Source organism: Ornithodoros turicata, chromosome 9 (genome assembly GCF_037126465.1).
Source record: "Ornithodoros turicata isolate Travis chromosome 9, ASM3712646v1, whole genome shotgun sequence".
Taxonomy (NCBI): Eukaryota; Metazoa; Arthropoda; class Arachnida; order Ixodida; family Argasidae; genus Ornithodoros; species Ornithodoros turicata.
The window spans coordinates 36,403,751-36,417,778 of NC_088209.1; the positions used below are offsets into that span (position 1 = coordinate 36,403,751).

The 14,028-nt window shown below is 46.4% G+C and overlaps 1 protein-coding gene and 1 pseudogene across 2 annotated transcripts in view; one reads left to right on the top strand and one right to left on the bottom strand.

The window, feature by feature from the left end:
• Positions 1-14,028, bottom strand: part of LOC135368804 (protein qui-1-like) — a 336,239-nt gene that overhangs the window by 252,166 nt on the left and 70,045 nt on the right. The gene's annotated exons all lie outside the window — the stretch shown is intronic.
• The window catches only part of LOC135369468 (uncharacterized), an 80,515-nt pseudogene continuing 74,603 nt past the window's right edge, over positions 8,117-14,028 (top strand).

The window sequence follows — 14,028 nt, forward strand, 5'->3', positions numbered from 1 at the left end:
ACGACGCAGGCTTGCAAAATGTGCCAAACCGTTCGGCTTCGCTGATGCAATTTGTCCCGTCTTTGCCCCATGCTGACACACCTGACTCATCTGGCTATCTTATCGCTCTGATTCATTATAGCCAGTGCCTGGGCAATGTGTTGTACCTTGTGACCACTTATGCGTGAAGGCCCTCAAGGTTTTGAGGACAGGACATGTGCCATTAAGAAAGCATCATGCCACAACCTTTCGTTTTCGAGTTATCGGGTACACATCGGCGCCCAGAGGCTTCCTGTCCCTACTGACCCCATGCCTGGTGGCTCCGTCCGTAGGCTATAGGCGGAAGGAAAGAAGAAAATTCGTTGCCGCGGCAATTAAAGCGCAGGAAACGGTGGCTTCAATTAGAGGAACCCTTTGCCACGCTGTATATGTCCTTTCAAATGACGCGGTAGCTGCATTCCCGAGAAAGAAAGAAAAAAAAAAAATACGGGCTGGGATGAGAAACAGGCAGCTGCGACCTAAATACCAGCGAATCGGAGCCACCGACTCCATGCGGAAGTTGCTCACCGATCACAAGAGTTGACCATAGAAAACGAAACGTTTGAAGCAAAGAAAGAAAGAAAAAGACGGCAACGAACACGCTCACAAGAAGCAGTAAGAGGAACGTAATACCGAGAGTAGCCAGTTGCTTTGCTCGTAACGAATAGTAGCCGTAACGTCCACAGCCATGATCTTGACCTCCGCGTCCAAGTGCTGTGCTACTACTGGCAGACAAGGTCTTCAGCTCCTTGTGCGGTACTAAGGCCATGGCCGTTGTTTTGAAGGCAGATTATATCAAGCCTGGGTTGTTGTTGTTGTTGTTGTTGTTTTTCCTGTGATGCTCTAGTCACCTCCTAAGACAACAGTCAAAAGGGAGAGAATTTTTGTACAACAAGATGGCGGTCGTGACGTTACGCGAAAAGCGAGAGGGTTGCTTCGTTCCTCGACTGAAAGTGGAGATCTTGATCTTCCTACGGGGGACGTGCCGTCACTGGGACGTTCATTAAGGCGTTGTCGAGATCGGAGATAAGGGTACGTTTGGCCAAGGAAGAGAGGGAGGTGAGAGGAGGAAGATCCGTGCAAACATTTCGTAAACGCTCGGGTCGAAACAATATTGATTGGTTGGGCACCATGGTAAGATTATGAGGCGTCCATGGTCACGCTTAGACATTTATATTGCAGCTACAGCTTCATAGGGTCAACCACGATGTAGGTCACTCAGTGGCTTTATAGGACTCCGTGATCTGTCACATGACACCACCACGTGATTGTCAGACTGAAATGGTGTAGCGACCACGGTAACAATGTAAAAAAAGCAAACACGATTGCACAAGATTTAAGAGGCTTCCAATAAAACCTTAATGGGATTTGGAAAGAAAAAAAAGAAGACTCGTCACTGCCCAAAGATGTGGCCAATTTTTATTTGTAGTGAATCATCAAAAGATATACATCACGACCCCATTCGGACACTTTACTTACGAATCAAAACTGTTCCTAGTCCATTAGCTTCGCATGTATACTCGGTTGCAACGTTATCGTGAACTTATCGTACTTACCGGAACCAATGGCAGCGCGCGTGACTCAGAATCTTATTCATTAGAGGCTGTTAGCAGATCGTTGATAACGTCACCGAGAAGTTATCATACATACCGGAACTAATGGCAGTGTACATGACTCAGAATCACGTTACTCAGACTTGGAAGACCACGTTATCAACGCCCTCCTAACACCCTGTAATATTATTGCGAAATAATAAGAAGTTGTGTGGAGTCCAGTGGCATAGCCCATCCCATCGTTATGTAGTTGTTGTTTTGGCGTACACTCTTAAAAATGAACTTCACCGCATAGCACGCTCCTAGCCAACCATCATCTCAAATGATAGCGTTATCTGCCCTGATTTGTTGAAAACGGGGGGCGTACGCCTTTTCTGTGACACTTATGCTGTTCATAATTGTCACAAAAAAGGCGTACGCCCCCCGTTTTCAACAAATCAGGGCAGATAACGATATCATTTGAGATTATGGTTGGCTAGGAGCGTGCTATGCGGTGAAGTTCATTTTTAAGAGTGTAGCCAAAGAGGTGAGTTTCGGGGGTTCAAACTTCCATCCGAAATCGTACCTTCGGTAGTGCATTTGGGAGAGGGAAACGAATGTGAAATCCTCATCCCCCATGTAAAGTCCCCATAGAACCCCTCCCGAAATAGTTTTCTGGCCACTGTGTGGAGTGCTCACCCTCTACCAAAGTCCCTTAATAGGAATAATATAAAAGTGTTGTCCAATCATTTTAAAGTGAAATTGCATATCAGCAACAATCAGTGAGTTCAAGTTGCGTCACTCACAATATTATATTGGAAGCCTGAATTCGTCTGCTAATGCCTTATGCACTTACACTCGGGCAGGATGCGTAGCACATTCGTAATTTGTTTCGATGCGTTGTAACCTTCATGAACTCCAAAAAAATTAATGAAAACAAAATTTAATGAAAAAAAATTAATGAAACAAAAATTAATGAGCATCCCGGGATAGCATCCCGAACGAGAAGAAATGCTTACAAACATAACACAAAATGAGCATATAAACTACCTTCAGAGTTGAAGGTAGCACCAACAGCAATCCGTTAAGGTAGGTACTGCAGGTACAAGGAAGACCAGGACTTTCTGCAACGTGCAAAGTCATCTGGTAGCCATGATGCAGCTTATCCACCAATTTGCCCTGTGGATAAGCTCTATCTAATCTAATCTAAATGTACCGCGGAAAAAAATGTACTCGCAACAGGCTGCCACTCAGTAGCAAGACATCTTTAAAAGTAATATGAGCATCACAAGTAACGCCATTATTTGTAAGTGATTACGTGTATGAAATGTGAGATAAGTTAATCGGGCGTTTAATCTGCCTTGTGTTCGGTTGCCGTGCGTACACCCCTTTGTGCCCCGCCGACGGGCGTTCCGGTTGTTTGGGCCTTGATATTTTTAGGCGAATCGGGGGAAAAGTAGAGCGTGACACGAGCACTGCGTAGATCCGCGAGCGAGCCGTGCCGCGCCTCGGGAAGGAAGCCCCCCTTCCCTTTTGCATCATTTATGTGCGTGCAAAGATGCATTCCACCATCGATGCCTGTCCATTTACTTTACAGCGTTTGCGCACGAGGAATATCAAACGAAAAAAGAAAAAAAAACCAACAACAAAAAACAAGAAAAACATCTTAGAAGAATTTAGGGTACAAGAGGTACACTAAGATCCTTTTCTTCTTCTTCTTTTTTTTTTCTTCGTGCTAGTGCCGCGAAGGAACTGTGGCTAGGAGCGGCGTACAGACGTGAAGAGATGGGGAGAGGACAGCAGGAAGGAGTGGGGGACATGGGGGTTAGTATGCGTTCTGGGCCGACTTCAGGAGGAACTTTACCGACATGCTTCTGGAAAGTCTTCGGGAAACCCAGGAAAAACCTCGGACAGCACAGCCGCTGGTAGGATTTGAAACCGCCACCTCCAAGTCTTTAGCATCACCTTGGCTGCCACCAACGCCCACTCCCAACCAACCAACGCCAAGCACCGCTCGTCCATGCCGCTGGGATTCGATTTTTAACAGCAAGAACAACTAGATAATAGTGATGATGATGATGGTGATGACTTTAACCGCAGGGGTGCGGTACCCTACCCCACTGCACGTGGAACAGTACACGAAGAAAATGAGAGAAGAAAGAATAATAGAACACACGTGGGCGCACACTAAAGCCTCTGAAGCAACCTGGTGGACGACAGGAAGCCCATGAACAGGTGATGATGATGATGATGATGATTCGGGTTTTTATGGCGCACGGACAACTAAGGTCATAGATGAACAGGTGAAGAACCCGAGGATGGGGCACAGGGGCCGATGGGTGCAGCTAAGTTGAATGGTTCAACGAGAGTTCAACGAGTTCAACGAGAATGTGCTCAGTGTTCGATTACTAAAGCTCGATCCTCAGTGCGCTTTTACTGAGCGATCAGCCCGCCGCGCGGCAGGTACGCTTCTCCGGAGGATCCTTCGTCCTGGGCCGACATCACATGGCAGTGTATACAGACATTTTCCTTAAAACGTCCCAAGAAAACGCAGAGAAAACACCCAGGTAGTAAAGTGTTATACACACGTGTGTTGCACAACGTATGACGCCTCCAAGTCTTTGCCCTGACATCTTAACCATTCAGCGACAGGTGCTGGTTCGCCTCAAGCTTACTGGATAGAGATACTATATATATTAGAGTAGACGTCTTGGAGTCTGTGACGTCATGTTTTTAGGCGAGCGCTATTTTCTGCTCTATTTTGGCCGTGCCATGGCAAGGAACAGCCACTTGATCAACGGATTTATCGAAATTATCCGCAGTCCTATATCCTGCGGTACGTGCAACATGTGGTCAGGTTAGGCTGACAAATCATCACGGTACCATTATTATTATTATTCCAGAGGCACATGCATGCTGTTACCTGCGGTTCATTATCCGATGGGACAAATGTTTCGAAAAATATTGGTCTGTTTAGTGTGCAAGTGTGCTACAACTATATGTCAAACGCAATGCCAAATAGAAACGGTAAGACGTGCACGGTGCTGGTTCGAAAACAACGGCATTTCGGTACACCGCAGTGATCCAGCAGATTTTCGATCTGAACCGGAATAATCCCAGCTAGTCGACACAATGCGTCATTGCCTCAACCTCAATGGTAAAATTAGCACACCCAGCTGGAAACGTATCGCGCCAGTTAGATAGTCGATGAAGATCTTACGACGCTCCTTAGCATGTATTTTGACAAAATGTATCTCTTGCTGTGTACATAAAAAAAAGAATAAATCATGCCTGCACGTATTATAACGTGCAGGCGACACACGTTGCCGGGAGAGATGAAAGGGGTGACTTGATGACCTGCGAAGTCTATGGTATAAGTAAAGAAAAAAAGAGGGTCAGGACAGGCAAGAAAATATAGTGGAAGAAATGGAGATTTGCTTGCAGAGCCCAGGTAGTGTGTCTGTGTGTGTGTGTGCGGTAGAGTAATGTTAATCCGGTTCCTCCGTGGATTGATTGATTGGTTGATTGGTTGATTGATTGATTTGTAAAAGGATTAGTCCCTCTATTATAAATATGTGTCGCATCCGCTTTCGTATGTTGGAAATTGGATCACGCGGCATACTTCAGGCTCCAAAACGCGTGTTCTTGCCGTGACCCTGTTCCGAGAATGACGAATAATCGATCATCTCCACACGACCGTGGTACAACAATTATATTTCAATGCAGCTATGGGGACAAGCTGTTGCACGCCTACCATAGCGCGTCCTTCCTGGGTCAAACTTGACCCGACCTTTTTTCAGAAATGCCAAGCCTTGTAGCTGGTCGTAAATGACACTTCGCAAGCTGCTTCGTTGTCGTACATGCATCGGAAAACTGCGATGTAGAGGCAGGGACAGCCTAACAGAGAATATGCAATTTGAATATTCTAATTACAGCCTGCGGAACTTGGACTTCTTGACTTTTAAATTTACTTATCAACTTATCTTGACTGCTCATTCCGTGTAATCAAGCAAGTACAATTTTACTAGAGGCATGTCCGGGCATGTGGACCGTCTAATATACTCCGTGCTGTTGGGAACATTCCACGGGTGTCCTGGAGGACTTTCCAGACGGACGACGGCATAGTTTCCAGGGAAGTTGGCCCAGGAGGATGCATACTATAACCACCTTATCCCCCACTACTTCGTGGTGTCGTCCGCCCATCTGTCCAGGTCTGTTCATCGCTCATAGCACCAGTTACTCCGCGGCGCCCATACGCAATAAAAGGTACACTTTTGTTTACTTTACTGTCGTCACAATAATCAAACGGAAGCTATAACGGTGCAGACCTTACGGTAACAACGACAGTATGTTTCAGTATATGCCGCACACACACATGGGAACTCTGATTTCCACCGGGTTTTGCAGTGGCGCACCCGCACGAAGATATTTATTACCACGCCAAATAATGGTGCGTTGTCTCGAAGTCATTAACGTAGTGATTATGGAAACGGTAAACATATATTGGATCGAGATGGTAATCCCCAAGTGTTAGGACGATGTATATACTCCCATAAAAATGCGAACGATTGCCTTTGTACTCAACACGCAGGCTTACGGCTATACTAAAACCCTCAAAGGAAGTTCTGAAAGGCTCGAAGTACAGGAATAAGCGCATAGCCAGGAACACAACTCCTTCCGAACCTTACGAAACTGGCGAACATTTCAGTCGTTCTTGTGTTTCAGATTGGGTTATATTAGAACGAGTAACATACCCGAGGGCACCGTGACTTGCACTTTCGTTTACCCTACATGGAGACGTTAAAACAAACAGAAGACAAAACAAGCGGCTAGTATAGCGCACAATGAAACATACGGTCCTAGTAAACTACTTTACTACACGTTGAAGCATGCTGCGCACTATGTTGTGACTCGGAATCGTTATCCGTCCGCCTATAAGCCAATCACGGACGTCTTAAGATTTGTGTGCGGAGCTGAACTGCAGGAGTTAGTCCCGAAGTATAGCCATCACGAACTTCGTCACTAAAACGTCCCTTGGAGCAGAGAGAAAGACCCCTGTGTGTAGGGATACAAAGCAGGCACCTCCAGAGCAAGTGCTTTCCCGTGCTGAGAGCCCGGCTTGATCTCACGATCCATAATAAGATCGACATTCACGAACAGAGATTAGACGCGTCCAAAAAACAAACACAAAGCGAATCAAAGGGAAGCTTTTTGTTTCTCGCGTCTATTCGCTTACTCCACATCTTCCCTCTCGCCCGCGTTCCCCTCCGCGTAATACCACGTTTTCCTGTATTGCGTCAAAGCTGTCGCTGCACATGCCGCTGTCCGTTGACGTAAGGAGTTCATTGTAGAGACTGAGTAGATTGGAAGATAACGAGAGACACAAGTGTTGCATAGAGTAACAGTTAAGAACCCCTTCGTAAGCGATGGCAACGCATATGATACGCAGTGTAAATGCTTCGTTTTAGTATTTTTTAGTTTTAGCACCGCGTATCAACTACGGCTATGTGCGACGTACACACGTAGACAGAAGGAAGGAGATAGAGAGAGAGAGAGAAGGCGTAGCATGCGTCCTGGGCAGGCTTCATCGGTTTTCAGGGCGCTACCCACAATTGCTGTTCTTCCATGGAACTGATTTACTACTTCGGCATACTTGGTACTACCTGATACTTCGGGACAAGTCAACTCTGGCCGCAAATCTTCAGACGTCTGTGATTGGCTTAGACCTGCACGTTACGTCTCCGAGCCACAAAGTAGTGCGCCCGCATGCTCCAAACAGTTACTCGTACACTGATCATGTTGCGAAAACACCTGTTTGAAACGTCGTACTTCTAGCACAATTGTATGCGTTTAAAGCAAACACGTAAACTGCTCGCGTTGACAAGACATATGAATGGGCATTCCCGTTTGCCTGGCGTTCGGACGTTCGGACTACATTCTCCATTGGCGGAGATGCACCTCTGTATTGCAGCTCCTGAGTTGTCTCGGAGTACAGGGTTGTTTGTAGTGATCCCAAAGAATATATATACAGTATATGCTATTGTGCCAAACGCGTTTAAACGCGGCACCTTTATAGGGCTTGTGTTAGTGCTAAATTTTTGACGGAATTGTTTTTGAAATCGTATTAAATTTTTACTTTAGGCTTTCGAATGTTTCGTGAAATCGTTTAATTGCGTTTAATCGCTACTATGACCGTTACGCAATATAGGCGTGCTGCAAACTCAGCCTGGCGATCACGTGCTGCTGCTACGCGACGGGTCACGTGATCCTATAAGGCCATGAACGGACCTGCGGCGGTGGCTTCGAAAATGCTAAAAATTTAACTAGGTAGTGGTGGTCGTGACCGGACCGGCCGAGGAGACAAGCAGTCCCTACATGGTATAGGGGACGTTACCTCACGTGCTGCATAAGAAGGTAATACTAAATTACGCGAAGATGATAATGTTGTGTTACTTTTTGAGAGTGCTGTCACGAAGTCATTTCAACTTACTTCTTTCATTTTTACTTCACGCGGTGTGTATGTAATCCGAAGACAGTTTGTGGAAACGTAACAAGGATGAATCAGATAGCACGATGTCCGAAACAATGAAGTAACGCACCAGAAACAAAATGGAGGTCGAAGGAGAAATACAAAAATAAATAAAGAAAGATACCCTGGCCGTACAAGTTCGGAATCACGTAAAGAATACGAGAAGAAAAGAAAGGATGGACGAGACCAGGGGCACGTATGCTCCACAGGCGCTTTCTCGAAAGTTCTTGGGCGTTACGCCAGGACGTCAAAATACGAAAAGCACATCACGAAGAGGAAAGCGAAATGTTCCGAACCTTAAAGACCCCTCGAGAGACGTAGGAGACACCGAGCGAAGCGAGGTAAAAGAGAAAAAAAGGAAAAAGAAAAAGAAGTTACAAAGCAAACATGGAAGCAGAGACGATAATCACAGTGGCCTACAGCCCGAGGAAAGAAAACAGCAGTGACTACTTTCTATTTTGGGTCACGAAAACGAAACGAACAAAGAAATATGGCTTCCTCCTGCGCCGCCATTTTGATTTCTCCCCCTTCCTCACTTTCATTCGGCGAAAGAAACTTTCCCTCTCGATCGCTAACGGGATCGGCGAGAAGCGCGAACAAGGAAGCAGCGCCGGTTAACGAGAGTCCGTCGGTGACGTTGCGACGGCGGTGCCCCATTGGCCTATCGGGGTCACGTGGCTCTGACGAGAGCGAGCGCCTCCATCGGACCGCTAAGATTTTTTTTTTCCGAATTACATGAACGCTTTTGTACGGTTCGCAGTGTGTTTCCTCAGGGTGGTGCTGCCGAGAACAGGACCGTTCGGGGGGGAATCGCGTCAGGAAGCACAGTTTCCTGTCACCCAGTATTTCTTTCACCTTTCCCGGCTACTCGCAGGTAAATCGTACGACAGTGTGGATATCCCGATGCCCGTAAATTTGGTACAGGCGTCGGTGCAGCGAGTCCCATGTTGCGGGCAGTGCGACTTACCGACACCGGGCCTCGTGGGCTCGGCAGCATGCGGTACCAGCTACTAGCTGCCCGGACAGCGTTGCCGTACGATGAACTGCGTCTCCCGTGCCCGGATCACCTCGGATTGCTCATGTGATCGCACTCGGCTGCGGTGTGTGCTCTCTCCTGCCATGTGTGTGTGCGCGCCCGCCTTCCCTGGATAGTGTGGGGACACAGACTCCGACGATGACTGGAGACACGGCTCTTCTGCCCATGACCTTGACAGGTTTCCTACCTTTCTCGTCACACCGGGTCTTATGGTCACTAACGTTACTGCTGTCGTGTATTGTGCCCGTGGCCGTGCATATCGCGCGACGGCGGCGAATAGCCGAGCTCGTGTCCAAGATACCGGGCCCCACGGCGGCCCATCCTATACTCGGCAATCTCGATGTACTCTACGAGCTAAAAAAATACAGACACCTCGTGGCTCCACATATACGTAAGTACCGTGTGTGTGCTGGCATGTGTATCGATGTATACCTTCGTCATATAGGCAGACAGAATGTATAGGTTTCCATTGCGGATTATGTGGGTCAACGATGACGACTGTGGTGCTGCTATTGAAATATTGGGTTTATTTGTTACTTTTACAGGCACTAACTTTCGGTTCTTCAAGTAACGCAGTAGTAGGCTGAAAGCTATGATAATCAGAGTCAGCTTCTGTGTGCTATTGGGGGGGTTGCTAGGTTAGAGTTTTGCAAACCGTAAAGAGGTGCATGATTACCATTATGGTAAAGTTAAATGGTGTGGTAATGGTTAAATGGTATGCTAAAGCCATTTTTAAGGCATGTCATCGGTGTCAAACTTTCCCTAGCGAGTTTTTCACGTGAATGCATGACACGAGTTCGGGGTGGCTATATTTTAATGCGTTCATAAAGCACCACGCCCTTTCTAATATTCGCCTTAATTTGATTTTCGAACAATTTTTGCAAAGGTATTTGTGCCTCTGTGCAAAGCTATCTGTTGTTCTCGTGTGCCAGTCTGGGGTTAGTGTGTAATAACAGGAAGTGAAGAAGCACTTCCGGAAAACACTGCTGCGGAAATGACGTATTGCTGACGTCAGAATCGTCGTCTTCCTTCATATCCGGGTTTAATATCTGTTACGTGTGTTGTGTGCTTCCGATGACGCGTGGTAGGTGGAAGCAGTGTTAGATAATACTGACATTTCCTCGACATAGTGTAGTTACGTTACCGAAACATACTGACACAATATTACTTTACTGTTTCGTGATAACTCCAGATTGATCAAAAGTGCCGATTATTTTTTCAGAAAACAGATTTTTTGTTCTATGACACATGAATTAAAGTACATTTTGATTACTTTAGTGAAATCTGAAATCGGTTCTTATAATTCTGGAACTGTTTATTTGCATCTCCAGTATCTTCACGTAGTTGCTGAGATTAACTTGCTGACATCCCCCCAAAGCGCTCAGCAACAATACTGAATTTTGTGTGAATTTAGGGCACTAGCTCTAATGTGGATGTATGGTATTTTATCTCACGAATTTCACATGCCTAACATTGTCAGCCTCTTATTTGATTTATTGATTGGTTGGTTGGGAAAAGAAAAATATGGAGATGTGAGCATCTCGTTTCGTGGTCGAAATTATTAATCACGGCAGGCTAAGACCTTCGAATTCTGGTGCTTTGCTGAAAGTTGTATTGAAGAGGTTAGTGCTTTGCTCACCCGGTAGTAATATTTTACAGGACTTTCCGTCGCGTCTCTAAGAGAAGTTGCGATTAGGAATTGTTTATACGTGCGGTAACTCTAAAACATACATGCGGTAAACATAGTTGAACGTTAGAGGCATGACCTTCTGAAATAAGATGTCGAAGGTACATGAAGTTTGAAGCTGCTTACTTAGATTGATTGATTGATTGAGATGATTACTTACAGTATTTGCTTAATTTATTTACAATCTAACTGTTCGTTTCAGTTAAAATCGGCGCGCTTTAGTAAATACGATTTACAATCAAGCAAGCATCACGTACGAACGAAACGCAAATGGGACGCGTATTGCAGTTTTCGCGAGCGCGCAGTACAACAACAACTTTATTGTGAAACGATGAACGTTCGTCTCTGTACGATAAACTCCATGCCAGGTTTGTTCGTGTGATCGGCCAATAAGCAGCCGTAAGACAGTTGAGGCATTCGTAATATTGCACACGGGTCTTTACAGCTCCCCGTTATAAACGATTTACAAGCTCCATTATACACGCTCTCACCCCACAACCGACTTGAGCCAACTTCGCTTCTCACCGCCACCTACCAACAACCGTTGCTTACAGAAGCTTCCCTCTGCTGCAGAACTTTGGACAAACTTCCCCCACGTCCGACCCACATGCGAGGTATTCTCGTAAAACCCTTAACTTCCCGCAAACCTGCAAATCTAAGTGAAAACGCAGCCTTCTCACATTGTGTGTGTGTGGGGGGGGGGGGGGGGGGCTACGTTCACGTGAATCGGGCGGGACATAGCTTCATTTGAAGATATGACGCGCGAAAAAGAAAACAAAGAAAAGAAAAAGAAAGGAAGAAAAAGAGAACCTATACGAAGCTGTCGTTCCATCCATCAAGAACGCCTCGAGGGTTTGCGAGGACTCCCAACGCGGAATTCGGGCAGCAAGTAGGCCACTGTGAGCAAATACCTGCCAGCGACACACAGCTCACGATTTCGCCGAGAGGCGCTGTCGGCGGTTTTCTGTTTTTTATTCGTAATTCCTTTCTACGGCTCCTTGTGCCGCTCTGCTCGAGGAAATTGCCGCGTACAATGGTACTCGTGCTTTTTTTTTTCTTCCCTCGAGTCTTTTTCGCGCGCGCACGCGCCATAAAATATCTATTCGCTCGTAAATGGCATAGCTACCTCGACCTACGTCGAAAGTGCCATGATGGGAAGTATAGTATCATTCATTAGGTATTATGGACTGCCGGAAGGACAAGCTTCGTCCGGGGAAGATGAATATCGTCGCTGTAGTTCTAAAAACACAATTTCGTTACGTGCTAACTGGAAGGGAACCCGCAAAGAACTTTTACAGTTCAAACAAAACTGGCAGGGGAATTTAGAAAAAAAAAACTTGTAGATGTAGCCCCCATCCACATGTATGCTGGCTACTTCATAATGTTTAAAGCTGCACGTTAATGTAAATAAGTAAAAATAGAAGAATAATAGTGAAACTAAACTAAAAGCAACGCGAAAGATGTGTTATGCTCTAGTAAAAGTTTATAAGGTGTGTTTGTCTTCGTATCTTTGCGTGCTCGCGGTTTCATCTTGTAGTAGGATCTTGAAGTAGCCCACCATTGTATCATTTGCTAGTACGGGAGCTGTCAGGTTGTACGAGGCATTCAATTCGTCGCCCATTGACAGACCTCTAGGACAGAGCACATTATCACCTTAGAATATTGGGAAAGTAAATAATTATTTGTAACATGCTTTAGCGCACCGTACCATCGAAAGGATAAATACCACGTATGCATGGCCACGACAACAGGTCGGGGTTGCGTTAGATGCACGATGTCTTCTACACTCTCAGAACAGAACTTCACCTCATAGCACGTTGTCCGCCAACTATTGCCACGAATGATTGGGTTACCCCTGCTGATTCGAAAAGCGAGGGGAGGGGGGGGGCGTACGCCCTTTTGTGGCAAGTTGGATATATGATAATTGCTACAAAAATGCGTACGCCCCTCTCTCTCTTCAAATCAGAAGCAATATCGCTATCGTTCGTGGCAGTGGTTGGCGCACAACGTGCTACACGGTGAAGTTTTGTTCTGAGCGTGTAGCTTCCAATACAAACGGCGTGCTGACGGGTTTGTCGATGGTGTGTCGAAGTAAGCAGACGATGCTTCCTTTTCGGCGGTTCGCGAAAATGTGCCCGTACACAAGGTGTAGATGTTTAGGCAGACCACTTCCGAAGCCATGTAGCTGCGCAATGCGTAATATGCACATGTATCAGGCGTGGACATGCGTACATGTTGTACTTTTAGCGTTTTCTCCTTCGCGATCCCTGTCTCTTCCTTCTCTTGTGGGCGGAACTTGTCTTCTTTACTTCTTCCTGGTTGACCTATTGAAGTAACGGTATTCTTATCCTATCAAGGCTGAGATCTTTCCGCGTGATAATTTTTAAACAGTTAAGAGGTGGTGGTGGTCGTGGTCGTGATGACGATAATGGCGGGGCTGCCGCCGTCGGCCTCGTTCGTGTGGGCAGCGCCGCGACTAGAGTCGTGAGTGTGGCGATACGTGGACGACGACGACGCGTGGCAGCAGAGTCGCGTCCAGATCCAGATCCACGTAGCCTAGATCGAGATCCGGATCCAGATCCAGATCCAGATGCAGAGCCTGCACGTAGCCTAGAGCGTCTCCTGTAGCCTCTGCACTAGGCTGCGGGTATATTTAAGCGAAAGAGACTCTGCATACGATGGGGGACATAATCTAAAGTACCATTTCTGCAGTGCACAACACATCCCTCCTGTACCTCATTGCATGTGCACAACAGTCTCATAGGATGTGTTCGGTAGTTCCGGTTTGTTGACAGTGTCTGCAATTTGCGTCAGTTTGCGTTGTCCAAGGATCTAGACCTGTTTTAACGCAGTTTAGTGAAGGCTGATACTGCTCGCAAGTCTGTAGAACATGGTCGGGAAGATTGCCGAAGCTGTAGGGTAGTCCTCTCGCGTGAATGTCATTCAGGGCGTTTTGCATATATATATGAGTATTGTCGTAAGGAGATAGGTCCGGGAGAGCAAGGCTTTTCTGAGTCAATGCTTCGAATGTTCCCGGGCTATAGGTCAGCACGAAGTTGAAGATGGTGCTCAAGGTGGCGATAATGGTCGTTCTTGCTCGTTACATTGTTTACGTATTGGAAAGTACTGTGCATCGTAAGAACCTTCGCCAAATTGACTAGAAGCGTAGAGGGCCCTAGCATGCTCTTCGCTTTACTGCTAAAGCACGTTTACCTTCTTGCTGCTA